Source organism: Pinus tabuliformis, chromosome 2_1 (genome assembly GCF_031772625.1).
Source record: "Pinus tabuliformis cultivar Carrire ecotype Pingquan chromosome 2_1, CPIR1, whole genome shotgun sequence".
NCBI lineage: Eukaryota > Viridiplantae > Streptophyta > Pinopsida > Pinales > Pinaceae > Pinus > Pinus tabuliformis.
Window position 1 is genome coordinate 671190645 of NC_142299.1, and position 21328 is coordinate 671211972.

General features: G+C 36.8%; 1 pseudogene; it reads left to right on the forward strand.

Moving 5' to 3' along the window:
• Positions 1-4810: 4810 nt before the first annotated feature.
• LOC149202382 (phenylalanine 4-monooxygenase, chloroplastic-like) overlaps positions 4811-21328 on the forward strand; it is a 47006-nt pseudogene continuing 30488 nt past the window's right edge.

A 21328-nucleotide genomic window follows, 5' to 3' on the forward strand; every position in this document is an offset into this window, starting at 1 on the left:
AGAAAGCCTCAAAGTGGAACGGTCTGCGGATCAGATTGCCAGGACATGACCATTGAAGGGAGATGGGCCAGTGATCAGATCCTAAAAGAGGCAAGATGGAAGCTGCGAAGTCTCCGCGAAGATGAATAGCATTCTCTGAGAGCAAGAACCTGTCCAGACGAGAAGCGATCTTATTCTTACCTGCGCTCCTATTGTTCCAAGTAAATACACCATTATTGAAGGGTAGGTCGATGAGCCAGTTATTCTGAATGAAGTCCTTTAGGGGTGTCCCTTCCTGACTTCCTTTGCATCTTCTTTTCCTTTTTTCTTCCAGCCTAGTAATCATGTTAAAGTCTCCTCCAGAAATCCATAAAGGGTGCAGCCTGTCATGGTTGATTGCAGAGAGGGTGTTAAGGATTCCAGCTTTAAGTGATGCCTCCTATGGAAAATATACATTGGTTAAGAGCCCGTGTATATTTGTCTCGATGATGGGAAAGGTTGCTTGGAGGAAATTCCTACTTGCATGGATATTGTCTAGTCTAATTGCTCGGGAGTCCTAGACAATTGCCAGACGTCTAGAAGCCCCATCAACATCCACTACAGCATTGAAACTCCCTGGCCATACTTTTGTTGCAAGTCTATCTAATGCACTTGAATTGCATTTGGTCTCTTGCAAGAAAAGGATTTGAGGTTTTTCTTGCATTATCATGTTTTTAAGAATTCGATTTTTCCCTGGACCATTGAGTCCTCTTATATTCCAAGAGATCAACTTCATTGGGATGGATTATGATCAGAGTTGTAGTACTTGGTTAGCTTGGAATACCTGTCTGAGTCCACTAACATTTGTCCTATTTTGATTGTTCACTAGAGATCTGTTTTCCTACCTCACTTTTTAATATCTTTGGTTATAAATCTTCCGTCCCAAGGGCCACCAGCCTAGATACCTAAAGATTTTTGTCGTTGCACTCAAGATAGGACTTCCTCCAGATTCTTAAGTTGTCCATCTCGAATGTTGTCAAAATTGTTTGTAGTACAAGCTTGCTCTAGGCCTAGAATGTCCAACTCCCCTATATCTATTGCTTCTGTTTCTTCCTCCATGATCTGTGGATAATTTAACTCCTCATTTGGTTCTTCTTCTAAACTGGCATTAGGTTGTAGGGCATCCACCTCCATAACTTGAGTATTCCATGCTAGTACCTTTTTCTTATCTGAGGAAGAGGCTCCCTTGAATCGAGGATCTACCTGAGGCGCTGTGGGATCTGCCTGCTTTGAATGTTTATCTTTCATCAACTCTGTCTCTGGTGGAGTGGGAGAATCCAAGCTTGGGTCAATTTGGCTAGCTAAGACTTCAAAGCTGTTGCTTGTAGAGGGCTTGGAGGAGCTGGTATGCTGCATTTTGGAGTTTGAGGCCTGTTTCTTGTGGGATTTCCTACGATTTGCTACTTTGGTAAAGCCATCTGCCTCAGATGAATCCAGTCCAGAGGCAGGAGAGGGTTTTTGAGTTAAAGGGCAGTCCCTGAATAAATGTCCCAGGGCATGACATCTTCGGCATCTAAATGGCACATGTTCATAATCAATCAGTTGAACCCATTCATTTTCATCATGAAAAACACTTACTGCATCTGGGAGAGCCTGGTTGAGGTTCATATAGATTCATATACGGGCAAAGGAGGTGTATTTGCGGATTTTTGTTTCCTCTGCCACTTTTATGAATTCACCCAGAACATTTCCAATCGCTTGAAGGGAGTCTTCCTCCAAATATTCCACTGGAAGTGAGTATAGACGGATCCAAACAGGAGCCCAGCTGAGATCCTCCTTGTCCGGGTTGAAGCGTTCTACCCATCCTCTGAGATACAGTCCAGCAACATTAAAGAAGTAAGGCCCTCCATCCAGAACTCTGTTCCGATCCTCCAGGCAGTTGAAAATGGCCGTGAAGAACCCTTTTGGTCCCAACTGTAGGGTTATATGTCCCTTTGGGTGCCATTTCGCAGCTATCCAGCCCCGTAGCGCCTTCTCAGTCGGCCACAGTCCGATGAACTTTCCTATCAAAGCGTGATCTCTCATAAACTGTATCTGCGCGTTGATTCTATGTCCTGGAAGTTCTACCTTCGGACGCTCAGAGGCTACAGGTTTGCATGTTGCCGAGCAGACCTTGGGTTGCTGTTTGTCCTGTTTTTTCTGTTGTGAATTCGGATCCACGTTAACCTCGCCCTGGTTTGCTGGCTTATTTCTTTCCTTACGCTGTTGCCGCCCATTGTCGTTTTGTGGGGGAGGCGCATCGCCCTCCCCCTGAGGGGGTTCCATAGAATACTGTACGCTTTGGCAGATGTTAAGATTTCCTGATCCCATTAGTGGTTGTAGGTCTTCTGCTATCTAGAGCGGCTTACCATTGCAGAGAATGTCAAACCCTAGAGCACAGAGCGCAGACCATCCTTCTCTCGTTTCAGAACCTCTAGATTTCATTAATATCAATATTATGATATATTAATATGAATATTAGATTTAATAATAATAATAATAATAATAATAAGAATAAGAATAATAATACTCTTTTAATATTAATATTATGGTTAATTGTATTTTTTGCATGGTATTAATAATAATTTGGCCCATGGTATTTTTCTCATAGGCTTCACCTAAATAAAACATATTTTTTGAGTTTTCATAAATATTAGGAGGTTAATGGAGTAAATATAAAAAGAGGTTTAATTTATTTACCATACCTCTAGTTTATTTAATTTTTTTTTTATTTACCATACCTTTGGAGTAAATATAAAAAAAAATCCTATCTATTTACCATACTTCTAGTTTATTTATATTTTTATTTATTTACCATAGCTCTTTTTTTTTACTATTCCTAAACATCTTTATTTTTTAAATTTATGTTTTTTTCACACATAATAATAATTAGATTGATTTTTAAATAGGGCCGACATTAAATTAACAATGTTAAATGTTAAATATTAATGCTTACATTTACGTTTATGTTTACATTTACATTTAAGTTTACATGTTTACATTTACATTTAAGTTTACATGTTTACGTTTTTATGGGAGACCTACCCCATGGGCCCAATAATTATTTTATATAACTTCAAAAAAAATATATAAATAACCAAAAAAATATTTATATTAATTAAAATAAAATAAACTTCAATTAATTGAAAGTTAAAATAATATTATTTGAATGAAAAATTGTTTCTATTTTCAAGGAGAGTAAAGAGATTTGTAATTATTTTATTTAAACTTTCAATTACAAATAACTTAAATATTTAATAATTTAAACTGTCGTAAATTTGGGGCTTTGGGTGATTTTTCCCTAAACCTTAGGGGTTATAGATCATATTTCCTTTATAATTGGCAATGCAAAGGCATTGTTTTAGATCTGGCACTGTATTCAAATCATTGGGAGGATAAAACTGATCCAGATGGTGTGGCTAGATTTTAAGTGGATCTATGTGTTTGGTGCCCCTAAAAACTGACATCTCCACTATCAGAGTGATTTGAACAAGCTACACTAGTTGGGAACTAGAGAAAGAGAGATGCGGTGAGCTGCTGAAACCTGGAAAAAAACTAGTAGGTTTTCATATTCGAAGTTCTTCGTAATGGAGACATGGTGGGTGCTTCAGATGTTGGTTACATGTCTAGTTGTTCGAACCATTGCCGACAGATCAATGGATGCCAAGGTTTCATCGAAATTCGGTCTTTGATAAAGTTGAGGAAACCTTCGGATCTAATGCTCGATTACTCTCACATTGTTGTTGAGCTAAATCAAATATTTAGCTTGCAGAATGATTGATCCAATCGTTACGCACTATGGAAAAGGTCAACTATCTTGCTTCTTGGCCGATCTAGATACTGTGCTAGATCTGGTGAGTAACTCTTAACAAAGTGTGAAAAAGCATTTCATAATTAATTTTAGATTTTCTGGAGTATTTTTGTATTAATTTATTTTTATTAGATTATGTTTTTCATCTATATCTGGAAGATGACAGTGGATGGTTCCAAACTTAGATTTCACATTTTTTAATTATTTAAATCATATTTATTTTATTTTTCTGGAGCTTCTCTACATTATTTATTTCTCTTGGGAGATCAGATCTTCCATATATGTCTTCAAAACTTCGACCCAAAAAACCATTATCCTTTTTCTCTTAAATGTGTTTTTTTTTTGTTGAATTCAAATTGCATATATCAGCAAACATGGTTGCGAATGCAACTTTAGCAGCCATGGCCAAACACGCATGAAAGCATGGTTAAAAGTTTATCAGGTTGCTTCTTCGGTAGTAAATCCCATAACAATTCAAGAATTTTAAAAAATAATATTTGAACATTCTAAATGTAACAGCCGTTAGTTCACCAAACAACTGTAATGATACTCTATGTTTCTTACTCGAAATTTTGATGAATATAAGTGGAATTTGAAAAGTTAAAAATTTACTCATGTAAATTTTACTTTGTATATAATCTATGTTTAAGGAGTATAAGATTCGTTATTTAATCTAAAGAATTATCGATTCATCATAATTATAAAAATTAAACATTTTGATTGGTAATCAAGGAGCATACATTAATAATTTTGTTAATATATTTGTGCAGATTTGATACAATTCTGAAAAATTGTTTAAAGAGCTCTCTGAAGATGAATGAGACAATTTCAGATTTGATGTGAAGATTATCAAGTGGAAAAATTACATCGGAAATATTCATATTCCCTGACTTGGTGAATATATATTAAATGGGTGAATATGTATCAGTGGATCACAATGGTTGCAATGGCCATGAAGACATCAATTTTCACTTCATTGGGTTCACTATTTCTGGGAGAGTGATGGGGGTTGTTGGAGTAGAAAGTTGTCCAGATATAAATGGAGGTCATGCCAATGTGAAGGTTGAACTCATATCCACCAGCAGTGATCTCATTAACATTGTGTTTACATCGCAGGGAGGCAGTTACACGTTTACAAATATTACTCCAAGGAAATATAGGTTGGTTTCTTCCCATCATCAATACATAAACTTATTGAATCCTCGAGAAGTATACAAATATCAGGTCATATCAAATCCCACTACATTTTTTCATAAAGGAAAGGCCATGATATTTTTCCCTCTTTTCCTTCATTTGATATGCAGAATAAGTTTGGAGATTCCTTAAGGATGAGTGTCCAGAGGACACAATATCCCTCCATGAAATCAAATGTGGAGAACTGGAAAGAGCAGGCTTGTGAGCCAATTGTTAAACAGAGGAAGAAGATACAAGGTCATACCTAATGTCGATCCTAGCTAAGATGGCGCTACGCATGAGGTAAAATGATTGATATTTATAGAGTATATTTTCTATAATATTATCTTTTAAATACGTGATTCTCATGTTCTCTTAACAATTGTCCAAAGAGACTCTCCATAGATGGAGTTGGGCTTTGGAAATTTGGTAGTAGATGACATATTTTCTGTTCCAAGTTATGATATGGAGGGCTTAGTTGTTTCTTAGGGTAACCCTATTTTAGGTGTTCATGTATACCTTTATTCAGATGATGTCCATGAGGTGAAGTTTCCTGAAAGAAGCCCCTTGGCCAAATCAAGCGCTTTGTCATGCAATATTTGATGCAGATGGAAAATTTGCTTTTAATTTTATTCCTTGTGGAAAATAAAGGTTGTTGCCATTCTACAAGGGTGAGAATACAATATTTGATGTTTCACTTCCATCTATAGAGGTTCTTGTTGAGCACAGTCATGTTAATATATCTCATCCATTTCAGGTCACATGTTTCTCAGTTGGAGGACTTGTAGTGACTTCTGAAGGAGTTCGTTTTGAAGGTGTTGAGATATTAGTTGATGGGTGAGAAGGAGCTAAAACAGATGTCCAGGTATATTACAAAATTGATCATGAAACATCAACACACTACACAATGAAGGCTCAGAAGGATCACTTCTAGTTTAGCAATTTGGAGAATTTCATGGTTGTGCCAAACATGGCTTCAATCCGAAAGATAGAAGCAACACATTATAATATTTGTGGTTCCCTAAAATTAGTGAAAAATAGCTATTATGGAAAGCATCAAGTTGCCTTGACATACGGGCCAAACAATGTTAAGCCTCAACTAAAGAGGATTGATAATATGGGAAGCTTCTGCTTCGAGGTTCAACCAGGTTAATATCGAATATTCCCACTTACCACAATAGCAGAACGTGATTTTGGTCTTCAATTTTCACCATCACATATTGATGTGACAGTAACTAGACCAGTTTTTGGCATTCAATTTATAAAGGCCCTTGTTGATATCCGTGGATCGGTGATATGAAAGGAAGGATGTGACTCCTCGGTTTCTATATCACTTACTTCTCTGGCTATTGAACTTTGGGTTCATAGAAGCTTAACTCTTCAAGTTTAACAAATGAGAGCAACGACTTCATATTTGAGAAATCCATACCTGGTGCATTGCGTCTTGAGGTAAAACATGGACCTTCACCTGATTTGTTAGGTTGGGATGATGGTTGGTGTTGGGAGAGAAAGGTTATTGATGCCAATGTTGGTGTTTCAGATCATTCAGAGATAGTGTTTATCCAAAAAGGTTTTTGTTTGTGTATTATGTCTACTCATCATGTGGCTTCTTACATCATACAACCAAATAAAGAACTCATGAATTTGTTGATTGAGAAAGGATGGTAGCAAATCTACTTAGAAGCTTCTCATGTGCACATGCTTCATTTCTTGAACTTGTGCATTTTCTTTGGAATGTCTTCATTATAATTCAATGTATTGAACCATAAACCTATATATTTGACTGGTGAAAAATATCTACTGAGTGGTGAAATACATGTTGATTCAAGTTCTTATCCCAGAGCAAATGAGTTGTCTTGAAGCATTATTGTATACATATGGAAAAAGGAGGGTGAATTTATAGATATGATCAATAATGTCAAACTTGTTTCAAGTGCTAATGGACCAAGAGACATTGTTGTATATCAGTACACTCACTGGACCAATCTTGAAGATGAAAAGGTATTTTCTCTAAGAGATAAAAGGAATGCTAGTGAGAAAAATAATTTTGAAAAAGTCTTGTTTTATCCAAAAAGTCGGCACCTTGTTGGCCAGATAAATCGATCTTGCGGACAAGGTCGATCTCCCTAGTATCAGAAGATAGTCTAGCAACAAACAGACAAACAAATCTATCTTTCTCTAGACATATGCGATTTATAAATAAATACTATAAAGGTGTTAAGATCCTACCTTAGATCCAATGCTTGTTTGTAGTAGTCATCCTTCAATTGTTCGAAAGAGTTAACCTCCAATCATTCGAAAGAGTTACCTTTAAAGACCTGCAATCACAAAAAAGCAAACTTTAAATAGAACTTGCATAGAAAATATTATAAATCATGTCTATTATGGTGATCAAGGAATCCATAAAATAAACCATGAATCAACAACTTATGGAGAAAAACAAATTTATTTGTATTAACTTTGAAGTAGAATAACCTTACAACCTTGTATGCCTTGATGTTGAACAAGCTCTTCCTGGGGTCTGAAATAGGAATTTCCTTTACTTTGACAAGTCTTGCACTCTTCCAAATGAGTTACATAGAGGTATATGATCTCTCCTCATAAAAACTCAACTAAAGAAGACTAAGTTCCAGCAGCATTTCACCTCAAAAATATTCAGCTTCTAACCTCTCTAGTAACCAGCCTAATGCTTCTTTTTATAGTGCAGAGGAGGAGGTTACAGGTCCACCTATGAAGGGATAGAATCCTCCTTCAAAGGGATAAGCTCCTCACATCAAGGGGTTAGCTCCCTAAGGTATGGGATGCATGAACTTAAGAGAGCGAACTTGCCACCTCAAGATTCCTTCTAGAAGCTTCTAGAAATGACTAAAAGTGATTTTTTCAGAATATACTCATGCCTTTTTAGCTTTACAGGGGTCCGCACCTTTAAAACAGAGACAATGTAGTCAGGTGCACAGGAGACTTGACCATTAGGTGTGGGATTGCAGGTAATACTAAGAGAAAGTGCGGAACCAGAGTTTTAAAGACTTTGAGGGCTTTTCTCTTACTTTCAAGGCTTGATATGAGGAACTGATTCTTCAGATTTGCAGAGGGGAAAGTATGAGTGGTAATGAACTCACACAGATAGAAGAATGTCAAGGTGACAATTTTTAGTGCAACAGATTGCCCCCTAAAGTGCGAAGACTGTAATAGATGAAGATAGAGTCTTTCATTTATGAAGAATGAAGTACTTTATCATTTCAAGGATCATCCTATGGACACCCCAGTCTAAACCTGTAAAAACATTCAATGCAAAATATATATATGTAGACATATCATCGCTGAGGTAGGCATTCCCATACTCAGATTAAAATTGACTAGAAAACTGACTAAACTATTCTGATATAGGAATGGTTTTGTAATACATCAAGAGTATATACATGTGTAGACAATATGGGTGCATCCATCTGTTTATGAATAGTCCACTGTATAATGAATAACAAAATTCCTCGCAGCCTGGATGGTTGAAACTAGATCCAGGGTCTTGATTTCCACTTCTCGAACTAGTACGATTCTATCCATGTGAATGAATGTGTCAGAGTCAAGTATGGTAGAAACCACTTGATTACCAATCAATGATGTGAACTGTTAACAAGTGTGAGAGAAACCACCAGTAATGTCAATGGCTCTCAAAGTACCCAGTACAATCCATGAAATGTGAATAAATGAGCTGAAGTCGAACATGTCATAGAATCATTCGATCAAAGGTCAATGATGCACCCTATCATCGAAGGTGAGAAAACTATCATTAGGGCATGCAGTTTTCAAGGTACTGATGATTTCTAGATCAACTTCCTAGATAATGAGCTGAATTTGATAGAAAGCGATCCATCGTAGGAAAGCCCACAACATGAAATCATAGATCAATTTTTGAAGAAAAATATTGGCAAGGACTGACTTAGCGATGGTTAAAATGGATGACAGATATCTCGCAAATGAATGGTTTGTTTGAACTGTTCTCTTGAACACATAACGACACTGTAGATGGCTTGGTGACAATTGACCCAAAGCTAATACCCAGAAACTAGCTGAAGATTTTCAATGTGGTTTGATTAACTGTAAGGCAAAGGATTTTCCCAACCCAGGTGAACAAAAACTGTTGTGTTCAAGAGTGGTTGACGACTTTTTTTACAAAACAAAGTGTAACAAACAGGTTCATTTTTCTCTCTTTTCCCCCACCATTTATGGCAAGTACCTCTTTATTTTTCACAAGCTGGAGGAGGATAACATTTGCTTGTTTATAATCTCATCCTTTGGATGAGTCCAACTTAGTTTAAAATTCGAACCCTAAGAAGGAGTGGTTCGTTCCTGTTTAAAATTGAACAGGTCCTTTACTGTTAAATTTTAATGAGTCCAGTATAGGAAAAACTCGATGTTTTTCAATTTTAGGGAGTCAGAAGAAAAACTTAAGAAAAATCCATAGTGGTACTTTTTTGTAAAATAATCCCTCAGGTCCGAAAAAGGATAAAATAATACAAGAGGGATGACATTTCCAATTCTTTAACGAGTTGGAAAAGGCAAGTGCTCGACAATCTTTTCATATTTAACGAGTCTGAAAAGGGTTTAAAGAGGACTCTATTGACTGTAATTAGTCAATGTATACATTTTTCGTAAATAGTCCATTTCAATCCATAAAAGGGGTAAACTTATACTGAAGGGAAGATTATTCATTTATTTTAACGAGTTCGAACAATCAAGTGCTCGGCAATCTTTTCAATTTTCGAGAGTCTGAAAAGGGCTTAAAGAGGACTCCAATGTTCCGCTTTTTCATAAATTTGTGTCCCTCGAGCCAGAAAAAGTATAAAATAATACTCGAGAGAACCGCTTGACCATTACGATCAAGGAATACTTTTCATAATTAGTGGCCTCAATTCGAAAAAGTAGAAAAGTGATCGAAGACACGTCGTTTCGTAACTAGTATCAAACCTGAAATGACAAAAGTCCAGTGATCTTTTCATGTTTATACGGTTAGAAAAGAGTTGAAAGTGGACCACCTTTTTAATTCCATTTAACGAGTTAAAAAGGGAAAAACTCGGCAATATTTTCATATTTTACGAGTCAGAAAAGAGCTTAAAGAAGACTCGTCCTAGAGGAACGAGTGGTATAAAGGGTAGCAACTGGTTCCAGCAATGGTGGAACTGCTCAAAACATGTAATGGTTAAGAGGCTAGCTAATAAAACCACTCATCGCTGTGGTCCCTCAAGAAAGGAAAAACAACCAAGTGAAAGCATATGATCAGCCAAAGAGATGGTGTCTATGGAATGAAACAACCAAGGCTCATCTAGTAGAATTTCGTGGATAAAAACGACAATCACGAGATGTAAATCAGGTATGGGTTAATTTTTACAGAAGCTTGAACCATGGAGAACTCTGCCTGGATTTGGTTTCATGTTTACACAAGCTTGAAATGAAAAACTATGCTTGTTATAAGTTCGCATGCCCCCAGCATAATGACTCAAATCGAGGTACATGCCCCCCAAGCTTCATTGCATTCAACGAGGTGGATGGAATGAAGGTTCACTTTCGAGGGAGTTGTTTCATTTTTTAATGAGGTTGACACAGTAAAAGAACTATCCTCATAACCCTTGTTTCATTTTTTAACGAGGTTGACACAAGATCAAGAACTTTCCTCAAAACACTTGATTCATTTTTTAACGAGCTTGACACAAGACAAGGAACTATGCTCCAGACACCTGGCTTTATTTTTTAACGAGGTTGACACAGGAACAAACTATCCTCGGGACACCCGATTTCATTTTTTAACGAGGTTGACACAGGAAAAAACTATCCTCGGGACTCCTCGTTTCATTTTTTAACGAGGTTGACACAGGAACAAACTATCCTTGGGACACCCGGTTTCATTTTTTAACGAGGTTGACAGAGGAACAAACTATCCTTGGGACTCCTGGTTTCATTTTTTAATGAGGTTGACATTGGAACAAACTATCCTTGGGACTCTTGGTTTCATTTTTTAATGAGGTTGACACAGGAACAAACTATCCTCGAGACACCCAATTTCATTTTTTAACGAGGTTGACACAGGAACAAACTATCCTTGAGACTCCTTGTTTCATTTTTTAACGAGCTTGACACAAGACAAGGAACAATCCTCTATGATCCTTGTTTCATTTTTTAACGAGGTTGACACAAGATCAAACTATCCTTGATGATCCTTGTTTCATTTTTTAACGAGGTTGACACAAGATCAAACTATCCTCTATGATCCTTGTTTCATTTTTTAACGAGGTTGACACAAGATCAAACTATCCTCAAGACTAATCAAGAATCAGAAAATGACTGTACAACCTGATATGAAATTTCAAAGGGACTCAAAGGCATCATGCCATCAAATGTGTCCGCCTCAGAATCGAAAGGTACAATCCAAGGATCATCAAATGTAATAGTATTCAATGAAATAATATGAATATTTGCAATAGAAGGCGATACATTAGGAGGAGGGGAGGAAAAAGTTCCCAGTAAACCAGAATCTTTAATCAAACCTACGCCAACATCCTTGTAAGGGATAGTCATTTTACCGATGTGCTGAATACTATCTGGAGAGACTGGGTAGGATGAGAAATAAGTCAGCTGGTCTATCGTAACGATCTTTCTGTTATGAGGAAACTTGATAAGCTGAAAGACCAATGAAACAATAACAGTCATAGCATAAGACCAATTGCGACCTAGGAGAAGGTTATAATCTAGAGGGGCATCAACCACTTCCACATCTAGATTTACAGTTTTTCCTTCGACCCCTATAGGTAAATCCTGCAAAATACGAAAAGGATGGAACCCTCGGCCATCAAAAGCCTTTAGAATTGTCAGAGACTGATTGAGTGTGGGAGAACCAAGTGATTTCCAACACTGGATCGACATAATACACATAGAAGCCCCTTCATCAATCACAATCCAAAAGCAAGGTCTGTTTTTGATTAAAACTGGAATCTGGAAAGCCATTTGATGAGATAGGCGAGGTGTACTATTCTCTCAATCGAAGATTATTAGGTTCGAATCCTGAATATCGAAAAATTCTATAGCAGACAATAGTAATTTATGTTGTGTTGGGCACGATTGCAACACTTCCAAAGCCGACATTGCTAAAGGGGAAATAGCTAAGTCTTTAACAATGTTGTAATTCTGAGTAGCTCTCACATGTGGATTGAAAGCTAATTTATGAAGTACACCTTTAGCAGGCGGTTTGATTACTAAGTCAGGGTTGGGTTTCTCGATCTGTAGTGGATTAGAACTAGGAGGAGGTGTAGTTGATGTGTTTGAATTAGAAGATTCTGCTTTTCTACCACCAATAGGGTTTTTACTACCATAATCTTGTGATTGCATCGCAATCCTAACATGAGACATCATCATAATGGGTTCTTCTAAGGCATTCGAGGAAGAAGCAACCATCTTACTATCTTGAGTAGGAAAAGGATCCTTCCAGACATCAGGCTTTTGAGAACCTTTAACAAATTTCAAAACCTCTGCTTGATGTGGGCATTCTTTGGTAAATTGATCCTCATCGCAAATGAAACAAGGATAGCAAGGTTTCCGTTTTTCATTATTCGGTTCATTTTTATCCATTTTATCTTTTGAATTTTGTTTGTTTTTCTTCTTCCCCTTCTCTTTACTACCAGATTGTGATCTGGTCATAGATGATTCTATGACATGGATGTCGAAAGAAACTTCAGTGGAAGAAACTCCTTTCGGGGAATCAGGTAAAGTTATTATAGGAGAATAATTCTTTGAAGATTTCTTCTTACTTTTAGTACTAACTGAACCAATCATACCATCAGTGGCATGAGACCCTCAAGGAGCTACAGTTATTTGACCGTGTTTTTGAAGATCAGGGATTTTTTCATGTAAAGTACCTGACTGCGTATAGATGAGCTCAAGGTACTAAGCCTGAGCAATGACTTGCTCTTTAGTGACAACTCCTCCCTTAGCTACATCTTCAGTGATTTTAGGTAACAATGATTTAATGAACCATTCCACTAAAAGTTGATCCAGAATGAAAACTTTCACTAAACGCCTTCTATGTCGCCATTCATGAATATGATCAGAAATATATGTGGACGTGGATTATTTTAGTGAAGTTAACAGTTCCGTGCCATTTTCGTATCTGACAGGCAACTGAAAACGAGTTAAGAAAGCAGTGGCTAACTAATTGAAATTATAAAAAGAGCCTCACGGTAACTCAATGTACCATTTGGTGGCAAGACCAATAAGAGTTTTCTAAAAAAGATGCAATCGAATTGAATCATCAATGATTGAATTAGATGCACACCAGAGGTGATAAGTCATAACGTGATTTGACGGATCCTCTCCTGACTTACCCTCAAATTTTAGGATATCACTAGGCAACTTACTAGGCATTGGCAGCCAATACAGAAGATAGTAAATCAGATCATTCATAAGGCGCGACAAATTAGGTAAATCCAGAGTTGCAATAAATGGTAACTGATGGTTAGGGTCGCGAAAACCTTGAGTAATGAGATCAGATCTAGGAGGAGGATATCAAGGATAACCTAGAATCAGATTTGCATTAGGAATGTTATAACCTCCTGGAAAACCAAGATTAACTGGACCAAACTGAGGTTGGTTAGGCTGTTGATAAGTATAGCCAGGATACAGTTAATACTAATAAACTGGGTTTCGTACAGTAGGACTGAATTGATACTATCCCTGGTACGATTGATAGGTGAATTGCGGTTGACTTGTGGCAATCGTACATGTACCAGCTTGTCCTACAGGCATCTGGATCGAACTCTGAACTGTAGGTCCTGACTGTGGCACAAAGACTTGAGGAGTTTTCACTGATGCAGGGATAGTAGAAACCAGAGCTATAGATACTCCAGAAACAGGTGTGGTAGGTTGAACAAAAGTTGCAGTAGTTGCAAAAATTTGAGGCGGAGTCTGAGGTGTGCTAGGCCTAACCTGCTGAACTAAACCAGGTGCAGGGGTTTGAATAGTAGGTTGGACAGGTTCCTAGGTTGGACCAGAAACCAAAGGCTATCCAGGTTGATTAGATAACTGCACATTAGGTTACATAGTCTGTTGAGTTTAAGGTGGATTCCACACCATGTTCATTCCGGGGTATGGACTCATGAAAGGTTGTGCATATGGAGGACCATAACCTGGTTGAATGTAGGGTTGATAATTAAGCAGTACATTTCCATCTCCTTGTAAAAATGATTGACTAGAAGACGGTTGGAAACCTTGAGTTAGGTACTAGCCTTGAGGTTGATAACCTTGAGTCACATACTGAATCTGGGGTTGATAAGCATCCTGAGGAATATACTGAGTCTAGGGTTGACCTTGGCGTATGTACTGTCCTGAAGGTTGAAAATCTTGAGGTAGCCCTCTAGGTGGAAACTGACTACCTTGGGGTTGCCGCCCAGGTGGTAACTAACTACCTTGAGGGTTCCCTCCAGGCGGTAACTGACTACCTTGAGGCTGGCCCCTAGGCGATAACTGACTACCTTTAGGTTGCCCCCCAGGTGGTAATTGACTACCTTGGGGTTGGCCCCCCAGTGGTAACTGACTACCTTGGGGTTGCTCCTGAGGCGGTAACTGATTAATTTGGGGTTTCCCCCCCGGTGGTAATTGACTACCTTAGGGTTGCCCCCCAGGCAGTAGCTGACTGCCTTGAGGTTGAGGATTTTGAATACTACCAGACATCATAAGGATTTGTTCTACGTTCAACGTTTGAGTTCCATTACTACCAGATGATAACTGATGTTCAGTCGGTCGAGGAGTTTCTCCTGAAAAAGTACTAGAGAGTGACTGGTACCCCAAAGGAACAGAAGGACTGCCATATAAAAATGTTTCCGGTGATTGGGAAAACATAGATGACCATCTTGACATGATCAATGAAGGATAATAACCTCTTGGTGTAAGATGAAAAGGAATTCAAGGTGGTGAAAAACTAAGACTCGGGTTTTACTCAGGAGGTTTCCCTTGAAGTCTACGAGATTGTCTCGGTAATTCGGCCACGATTAAATATTAATTAATCACACAAACAAACAAAGAAAATTTCAATAAAAACACCTAAAGTCTCTAAAGAAACAAACAGCTGAATCACATGCCTAAAAATCTAAGAGTTCAAACCACACACAAATAGTAACTTCCTGTACTAAAAACACTAGTTAGTAGAAGTTAAATACAAAAAGGGCGGTTGGAACAGTTACCCCAACAACCTGCTTAATGAAACAGATTGGCACAAGTTTCTTCACAAAACCATCTCGAGTGAAGAGAACCCCCCAGAGAGTCCAAGTGAGTCTAGTCGATGTCTACTCCAGGTACAGTGAGATCCTTCCTTCACCATCACCTTAGGAAATAATCTTAAGTTTATGGACACTAAGGTTACCAACGACAACAAATACAACTGGGGGAACAGTCTACGATCCGATCTATGTGCAAGGGCAGAGTAACAAAGCTCAATCCCCTTGAAGGCTCCTCGACATGGTCAGTACGAGGTTTACCAACAAGTGACCCCAAGCTCCTCGACAATGGTTAATCTGAGGTTTACCGTTTATAATATGAACAAATCTTCTATCTTTCCCAATGAAACAGAATTGATTGTTTCAAAGGTTCAGACATGATCTCGTGATTGACTCCTTTAAGAGAAGCTTCCCAAAATGTATCAATTAAAATTGGATTTATTTCCTACCGCAAGATGTATCTACTTGTTTGTTTTAACTATCTTGGAGAGTTAATTACTCCCTACTCCAAGATACTAGCCTAAGCTATATTGGTGATAAGAGCCCTAGAAATAGAAAAGATTACTAGATAAATTTTAATTAAGTGTTGTTTTTATGGATTGTTCCTTAAGTAAATAGGTATGGAAATGAAACTTTGATGGTGTGAAGACTCGAATCCAAACACACTAAAAAAATGCACCTAAAATGATAAGCAATTCATTTTTCTTTCAATGAAATTCTAGCTAAAGGAAAAAGTTCGAGAATGAAATTCTTTAAGAAGCAATTCTTTCTTTCAACATGGAAATGGAAAGAAAATCCTTTTATCTTTTTTAATAATAACTCAAAACGAGACTAATAATTAATGCTCACAATGAATCCCTTTCCCTTTTCAAAACTTGAAACTACAAAAAACAAGTTGTTTCAAAAGAGATCTACAAGTTCTAGAAAAACACTCAAAACTACAAAAACTAATTTTGAGATCTAAAAACTTTAAAAATCTAATTGAATAAAAGCTTCAATTCTTTTTGAGGACGTTTTTCTTAGTTGTTCAATAAACTAAGGATTCATTTGTTTAGAATAACAAACCAATCAAAAAACATCCAGATATGTTTTCTTTTGTAAAAATGAAATTCAAAACTTATAACAAAGTTTGTTCAAAGATTTGCAACGAGAAAACTAAATCTATTTCTCACAAAGGATAGATTTCACAACCAAGTCAGACTCATCAAGAAGACAAAAAGACACCAAGGTGATCTAAGGTTTCTCAAGCTTCTGATCTTTGAGTCACTACAGAGACAAAGTGAAAACCACTCCAAGCATGCAAAACTTCTAGAAAATCATCCAAAACAAAAATACTATCAGAACTCACTCACAAGAGATTTTTGACAGGAAAAATACAGATCTGGGTAGACACTAAAAATCCTAAATGAAACCTAAACTTAACTGGAAGAAGATATTTTAGGTTTTTCAAAAAAATTTACAGGGTCCGCAGGCTCCAGAAGAAACAAGTGCAGTTCCACTTTGTTTACTAAAGGAAAAGTGTGGAGATGCCGACACTATCTGTAAAGGGAAAGTATGGTCCCCTGCAAACTCAAAAAAAAAATCTAGATTCTAAAAACTACCTAAGCCAGTATACATCAATCAAAAACCAGAAATGAAAACAATTTTCTCAAGTCAAAACAAAGGAAAACCAAAAACCAAATTCATTCCCCAGTGGAGTCGCCAATTTGTTGGCTAGATAAATCGATCTTGTGGACAAGGCCGATCTCCCTAGTATCAGAAGATAGTCTAGCAACAAATAGACAAACAAATCTATCTTTCTCTAGACATATGCGATTTATAAATAAATACTATAAAGGTGTTAAGATCCTACCTTTGATCCAGTGCTTGTTTGTAGTAGTCATCCTTCAATCGTTCGAAAGAGTTAACCTCCAATCATTTGAAAGAGTTACCTTTAAAGACCTGCAATCACAAACAAGCAAACATTAAATAGCACCTACATAGCAAATATTATAAATCATGTCTATTATGGTGATCAAGGAATCCATAAAATAAACCATGAATCAACAGATTATTGAGAAAAACAAATTTATTTGTATTAACTTTGAAGTAGAAGAACCTTTTCAGCCTTGATGTTGAACAATCTCTTCCTGGGGTCCGAAACAGGAATTTCCTTTACTTTGACAAGTCTTGCACTCTTCCAAATGAGTTACATAGAGGTATGTGATCTCTCCTCATAAAAGATCAACTAAAGAAGACTAAGTTCCAGCAGCATTTCACCTCAAAAATATTCAGCTTCTAACCTCTCCAGTAACCAGCCCAATGCTTCTTTTTATAGTGCAAAGGAGGAGGTTATAGGTCCACCTATGAAGGTATAGAATCTTCCTTCGAAGGGATAAGCTCTTCACATCAAGGGGTAAGCTCCTTAAGGTATGGGATGCATGAACCTTAAGAGAGTGAACTTTCCACCTCAAGATTCCTTCTAAAAGCTTCTAGAAATGACTGAAGTGAGTTTTCCAGAATATACTCCCGCTTTTTTAACTTTTACAAGGGTCTACACCTTTAACATAGAGACAGTATGATTAGGTGTGCAGGAGACTTGACCATTAGGTGTGGGATCGCAAGTAATACTAAGAGAAAGTGTGGAACTAGAGTTTTAAAGACTTTGAGGGCTTTTCTCTTACTTTCAAGGCTTGATATGAGGAACTGATGCTTCAGACTTGCAGAAGGGGAAAGTATGAGCGGTAATGAACTCACACAGATATCAGAATGTCAAGGTGACAATTTTTAGTGCAACACACCTTGCTGTTAAAACTGATGGGTTCCAACTTGTTATTACTTATTTTGTGGGGTTCCCATGAAAGTACATTCAAGGTCGGTGTTGCCAACTATCGCAGGTGTTGACATTAAAATAATTGCTCAAAATGACAATAGCAATGGTCTTTTGAAGAAGGGTGACTTGGTTCTTCAAACTTCAACAGGATCAGATGTTTTTTTTTTGGGTGGTCCTTTTTATAATGATACTGAGTACTATGTTGAAGCTTCCAAGGGATATCATTTAAAAGCACTTGCATAGGACCCCTTTTGAAACTTATTTGTATGCTCATCCAATTTGATCGAACGCCCCACTCGACTAGCCAAACCATAAAGAATATTTGATTAACAGTATTTGACCTTCTGTGCACCCCCTGTGTTTGTGGTCCTCAGTAGAGGAATCACTGAATTTGTGTGAAACAACCACTAGGTATGGACAAAACCTCTTCATTCGCATTGCTTCAAACTACAACCATGTAAGTCTGGGTTTTACTATTACTTTCAACGATTTAGAATGAAACCAGTGTAAATGCAGGTTGTATGTGGGTAAAATATAAACCACTGTAAACGCAGGTTGTCTTGTATGTGTATGCAAGGGAATACATGATAAAATATTTGAGAGTGAATGGGATATTGTTTCAAGATCCTTCATGCTCTATCTTGAGACTCAATATCCAATGTGGAATTAATTTGACCGTATTGGAAATGGACTCATATCCCAATAATGCATACAATTTCTTTGTGGACATATTGATTGAGATGATGGGAGCTTTAAATCATTAAAGGAGTTGGTAATATGTGTTGTACCTTTGCTTAAATAAATACGTCTCTTCTCAATTTGTTATTCGAGAGGCTTCCTAATCTCCAATGTTTGTTAATGGGTGACAACTTTATCTTGGTAAAAACATAATTTCTGCTTTTCTTTTACATGTGCAATGAACAACATGTTTCAATGTTTAAGAATGTTTGCATTTGCTACTTAGTTGTTAGGTATAGCATAAAAAACATTATACAAAGCATATATTGATGTAGCTTTGGTTGACTATTATGTTTTGGTTCATTATTATGTCCTTTTTGAGAATTCAGTATATCCAATAGATATGAAACAAAACCAAGTAATGACTTTGTTTAATATCTATTCTTTAATGTAAATCTACACTACCTAAATTAAAAAAGTTAACCTGTTATAAGTTGTGAAAATACCATAAAATTATTCCATGGTTTTTTTCCATTATGTTCATAATGAATATTTATTTCTTTTACCTCATAAATGAGTGTAGAGTTGGCTTATTCTAGTTTTGAAATGCAATTCAGGAACTTTCAAAATATGCCATACCTCGACATCTCAGATCCCCACTCTCTCATCTTCGTATGTACAGGTTTATGTAGACATAATTTAATTTCATGATAGGGAAATCAATCCATTTGGTTGCTTTCTTCAGAGTATCCCTGCTCTAGAGATGATAGAACTTTGTTTAATTGATGACTTGAACTATTAAGATCCATGATATGTAAAGCTTTTGGAGGAAGCGATGTATTTGAATGGAGTTTCAAAGCAAGCAAGGATATTGGTATGAGAATCTTCTTTTTAAATACACGCTTCAAAATCTTTAAGCCATTGAGTAGTAAAAAGGCTTTCTGGCTTCATTTTCTTTTATTTTTTTCTTTATGGAAGGGTATGACCAATGCAGGTTGTATGTGGATACAAGGATGAATTGTACTTTCGATACAAGGATGTCGACATTAGTGGAATGACCTGCTTAGTCTTGGGAAACATCGACTATGGAATAGGATGGCAGTCTCATGGAGTGGGTATGTGACATTTTGCCCCATTTTCATTTTATTTATCATTCGTTGTTTGCACTAGTTCTAATAGTCAATTTTATTTATTTATCTTCTTGTCATTTATATCATTAACATTCCATGTTTTCGAGGCAAGGTGACATTTTCGGTTGCTTTAGATGAGCAACCTCTAGGATTAGGATGTTCCCAATGAGTTTTGAACATTTTTCCAATATGCCTTGTCGATTCTGGATTGTCATTGTGGGTTATCGCTTTAATTGTTATCTGGTTTGACATTTGATTGTCAACGAAATTCCATGCTTTTATAAATTATTTGTATTAATTTTTAAAAGTATTTAAGAAATTTGTCTTTAGTAGCCACACTTCAAACAATGGATTTCACACTAATAGGTTTAAGGTTTGGGTTATCTATTTGGTTAAAATTTCCCAAGATTTATATGATATCTCAAGTGTCAAGTTTGGGTTATTTATTTGGTCAAAATTTCCCAAGATTTATATGATATCTCAGCCTTTTGAAATTCATGCATTCATTCCATTCGAATGTAACACATCATGACAATGATGAGCCCTATTAAGCTCACCAACTCTGTTGCTATGCTTCATGAATCATAATTCAAATGGACTCTGAATTTGGTTCTTTTCCTTGACTAAATAATATTAAGCAAAATCCTCTCATTCAAACTCAACCCCAAGTCATACTCAAAATTTTGACATGTGAATAACATTGGCTCGATAGCAAGTTTGACACCCAAGTCCTTGCAAGTCAGACAAGACTGTCCATTTTTTTTTTAATTGATCATATCCTTAAATTGTTAGCCCTTGGACTCCTTCATTAAAGAAAATATCATTCTATGATCTTGATAATTGGTCTATCAAAATGTGTATGAGGAGAAATATGAGTTAAGGAATTGAGAAAGAAATTTTCCTTGACATTTCCCAGAATATTTTGAACTTTTGGGGGCACATCACGTGACACTACCATAACCACACCAACTTTTTTTGGTAAAGTTCCACTGCAAGAGGCATCCACTGATTCATGTTCCTCAACCTGTGATCGTAAAGATGATTCTTCCTGAACATTTTTCCTAGATGATGATAATGATATGTAGGCTTTATCATCATAAAGTATGGATTTTATTTCTTCACCCGTGCTCCACTTTCCCCCTCCGAATTCTATATAAGCATCAGTTTCTCTTGCATTCTTCCCTCTGATTGCAAAGTTATACCCATAACTGAAATCCTCGTCTCGAGCTTGGTTCTTATGCTTCTCTTCTTCTTCTAAGTTAGGCAATCAGAAAATCATTACCTCCCTACCACCACAAATAGATAAACCATTTTTCCTACACTATATTTCAAGCTCCACAAGAGGAATACTAAACAATTCTCGAGTTGTTTCTCCATCTCCAATCACCATAGAAACACCTTGATTTGGACCAGATCCATCTGTTATGTCTTTAAGATTGGATTTAGAACTATCAAGGTCCTTCAATGGTGG